The following is a 3,490-nucleotide window of genomic DNA, read 5'->3' on the forward strand; positions in this document are numbered from 1 at the left end:
AAGTGAAATTTTTCAGAGTAAACGATGTATCCGTGTCATTTGAATATTTTTGATACTTATTGATTTCTCAAGACTCGAATTTTTTTTTTTATTTAACTTTTTCTGAAAATTTAGTATTTTTACTTTGGATTTTTCTTCTTCAAAATTTCAATTTACATATTTTAGATTCTTTTTTTTTAATTTTAATTCTTTTAAGTATAGCATTTTTTAATCTATATTTCTTTTAATTTCAATTTTTCGAAATTTGAATTTCTTTAATTTAACATACTAACAAAATTATGAAACTTGATGTACACAGTAAAAAAATTTTTGCGTCATTGTGTCAAAAATTTTGTGTTAAAATTTTATTTTAAATATTTAACATTTTTTATGTTGATTTAACACAATAAATGTTAAATTTACACTTAAAAAGTTAAATATTTAACACAAAAATTTTAACACTAAAGTTTTTGACGCAATGACGCAAAATTTTTACTGTGTAAAATACTATTAGTCTCGTCAATAACAATCATGGAACTGTTTGAATTATTTCAAATACAATGTTTCATAAGTAGCAGCACTAATGTCAGAAAATTATTTTTCAAGTAATAGTGCAATATTTAAATGACTGACATTTTATTTCTTGACGCGAAATCATAAAAAATTATATGTTTACTCGCTTGACGGTTTAAAAATTTAGAGTTCATGCCACATAAATTGAACTCGGTATTTTGTTATCAGTTTCACACCAAATCATTTATACCGAATGAAGTCGAAAATATTTTTACAATGGATAAAAGTACCTAAATTCATGGAAAAAATATAAGTGAGAAACATATGCAACGAAAAAGTATTTCTTGCACCAAGAAAATTTTGACGGAGGCCGAAGTTATATTGGAGCAAGAAGTGTTTTAGTGTCAAGAAATTTTGACTTCATTCACGAAATTTTCAGTCATCTCTAATATATTCTTGGTCCAAAGAAATTTACCTTTGAGTCAATATTTTTCTGCAGTGTATGGAAACATACAAGCAAAGATACAAAAGTTTATATCCCACATGTATTTAATTTGTATGTTTTTTCTTAAAAACGTAAATGAAAATATATTTTGTATGTTATTTGCTAATATGTTAGATATATTCATTAATATTATAAATTATAAATTTTTGTTATTAAGAGCGGACTTAAATTTACAAGGTACCAGCTTAAATCAGCTGTTTACCTCTTCCTGATTCTTACTAAATTTTAAACCAATTTTCACTAATATTTAGCGATTAATTGTAAATTAGACATCTTGTTAAAGAAGTTTTATATTTGATAAATTTTGATCAATCGATAATATTAAAAAATACATCCCCAAATTTTATCAATATTATGGAAAATAATCGTTTGTCACTGATTTAGAAAATGACTTTCAAATTACGTCAGTATTATGTACAATTGTGACAAATTATTGATGTTAAATAATGACTCACAGATGGTATCGGTATTACGTAAGACCGTGACTTGTCACTGATGTAAACACATGATATTAATCTTACGTCAAGATTACGTACAACCGTGACTTGTCACTGATGTAAACGCATGATGTTAAACTTACGTCAAGATTACGTACAGCCGTGACTTGTCACTGATGTAAACGCATGATGTTAAACTTACGTCAAGATTACGTACAGCCGTGACTTGTCACTGATGTAAACGCATGATGTTAAACTTACGTCAAGATTACGTACAGCCGTGACTTGTCACTGATGTAAACGCATGATGTTAAACTTACGTCAAGATTACGTACAACCGTAACTTGTCACTGATGTAAATGCATGATGTTAAACTTACGTCGTTATGACATACAATGATGGCATTAATGTTACGTAATATTGTAGTTTATATATTATGTCAGTTGTTCGTAATATCTAAGTCATTTCCGTTACATCATAGAGAAGTAATAAACTTACATCAGTATGATGTCAAAAATATATCATATATTTTTACATCATAATTGGATCACAAGACAGGTCAATTTTACGTCATATTTACGTAAAATATTGTGACATTCCTATGACTTATAAATGACGTCATATTGAAGTCATGTGTTCACTGGGAAGTGGGTTGTTTGTCACGCGGGATTTTATTTTATAATTTAATTTGAAATATACTTAAAAATGACTGATTTAGATTGTGTGGCAAGGTATGATTTTAAATGATAAGAGTTCAATTGAACTTAATGTTGATGTTTATTTAGAAATCGGAGAGATGGAGTGAATAGTTACAGCTCTCGGGGAGAAGTGAAGTCACAAAGTCTCAACTCTGACTGCTCAGCTTCACGTTCCCCCACTATGGTTACACGTATACACCTATACTATTGCTAGAACTACCCTTATACATAGTGCGTAATATACTATCTTACATGTACTTATATAAACTTATTTATTTATAACACTTATTATTTTCGGCTGCGGCCGGCTTACATATTCATGTACCTGTATTTACCTGGCTTTAAATTCAGCACAGCGACCTAGGGAAACCGCAGAAAACCTGGTCGAGGTACAGACAGTAATAATAATATAATATCAGATCGTTGTTAACAATGATTATCCTTATCTATTATTTATTATTATTTAATTAACATATATTCATTAGAATCAATTAACGTGTTATAATTTTAAAAGGCTTTTAAGGTATTATCTGCTCAATAAATTATATCAGATGCGGAATTTACTTTAATATTTGCTAATCATTTCTAAATTCAATTTAATACCATTTACTATTCAATTATTCCAATATGTAATTAAATTTGTCTCAAACCATTGTGACATTAAATCCATACATACATACACATGTTGTAGCGTCTAAATACTCATTTATTTATGTTATTTAGTTACTTAAAATAAAGTGGATAAATAAATTATTATTGATTTATTTTGTTGTTAAATTAGTTGTAGTGCCTTGTTTTTTAAAGAACAAGAGACCGTTGAGTTTCCACACGTGTCTTTTATGGCTTTTCTTTTAAGGACTTGAAGTTGTCATGTGGCAAGGACACGTTCTGTGTTTACTCAAAGATTTTATGGTTTTTCAGAACCTAATACAATATTCCTTTGTATTATTTTCTCGACATTAGAGTTTCTCTTTCGAAGACACGTGTACACCCAACGACCAAACTCAGCAATTAAATAAAATATTAAATCAACTAGGAATTCTGAATCTATTTAAAATATAGATATAAATTTAAATTATAAATGTAACTAATTAACACATTTAAATCATGGTTGATCTGACAAGTAGTGTCACCTGTTAGATGCAACCCAAAGCATTATAGTTATTACGACATAACATGACCAATAGATATATTTATTGTTATGAGATCATCTAACTCTAAAGAATTCAACTAGCATGAACGCTTCATGCATTGTAGTAGTAAATTAATTACCGGAATTTTTTTAATTTGCCTAACAAAAAAAAGTTTGCGCACCAAATTGATGAAAAATTCAATTTCAAAGTAAAAAATTTTTTGAT

General features: G+C 28.0%; 1 long non-coding RNA gene across 1 annotated transcript; it reads left to right on the forward strand.

The window, feature by feature from the left end:
- The first annotated feature begins 2,110 nt into the window (after nt 1–2,110).
- Nucleotides 2,111–2,691, forward strand: LOC123265844. Its single transcript, XR_006509681.1, has 2 exons — nt 2,111–2,521; nt 2,647–2,691. It is a non-coding gene; the product is annotated as an uncharacterized LOC123265844 (long non-coding RNA).
- The last annotated feature ends 799 nt before the right edge of the window (nt 2,692–3,490 follow it).

The sequence above is a fragment of the Cotesia glomerata genome, linkage group LG1, assembly GCF_020080835.1.
Source record: "Cotesia glomerata isolate CgM1 linkage group LG1, MPM_Cglom_v2.3, whole genome shotgun sequence".
Classification (NCBI taxonomy): domain Eukaryota; kingdom Metazoa; phylum Arthropoda; class Insecta; order Hymenoptera; family Braconidae; genus Cotesia; species Cotesia glomerata.